Raw genomic sequence first — 529 nt, 5'->3', positions numbered from 1 at the left:
CTCCCCTCACGGCGCCTCCCTCAGGAGGAGCCGCCGCCCGACCCTGCCCCGGCGCCTCACCTGGGAGCGGAGGAAAGCCCCCCCCCAACCCCGTTCCTTCGCGCAGCCGTGCCCTCCCTAAGCCAGCCGGCCGGGCTCCCTTCGGCGGGGCTGGGACTCCGACCGGGAGGGAGGAGGAGGAGGAGGCGGAGGCGAGCGCCACCCCCGCCGGGCCCCGGCAGCCTCCGCTCCGCCCTTCCCTCCGCCCGCGGCACCCACAGCAGCGGACGGGGAGGGGGGGGGAGAGCGCTGCGTGCACCGCGCCCGCCAGCTGGCCGCCTTCCCATTGGCCAGCAACCCTTTCAACCTGCCCAGCAACCATTTTCCCACTGGCCCGCCGAGGCGGGGTGGGGTCGGGGTTGCCCACCGTCCCCCGCGGCGCCGCCCAATGAGAAAGCCGGAAAGGCTGAAGTGGGCAGGAATGTCCGCCGGTTCGGCCCAATCGGAAGACGGGCGCCGCTCAGTCCGTCCGTCCGTGTCCCCCCCCCCC

At 75.2% G+C, this 529-nt stretch overlaps 1 protein-coding gene across 7 annotated transcripts in view; it reads right to left on the bottom strand.

Annotated features, from left to right (window-relative positions):
• Nucleotides 1-249, bottom strand: part of LOC106893544 (SERTA domain-containing protein 2-like) — a 15,454-nt gene extending 15,205 nt beyond the window's left edge. For all 7 annotated transcript variants that reach the window (XM_014951591.1, XM_014951592.1, XM_014951593.1 and 4 more), the window contains exon 1: nt 61-249. The gene's annotated coding sequence lies outside the window, so the exon portion shown is untranslated. The remainder of the gene's footprint in view (nt 1-60) is intronic.
• Nucleotides 250-529: the final 280 nt, after the last annotated feature.

This window comes from Calidris pugnax, unplaced genomic scaffold, assembly GCF_001431845.1.
Source record: "Calidris pugnax isolate Ruff unplaced genomic scaffold, ASM143184v1 scaffold183, whole genome shotgun sequence".
NCBI classification, from domain to species: domain Eukaryota; kingdom Metazoa; phylum Chordata; class Aves; order Charadriiformes; family Scolopacidae; genus Calidris; species Calidris pugnax.
This window is presented reverse-complemented; position numbering and strand designations above follow the sequence as displayed.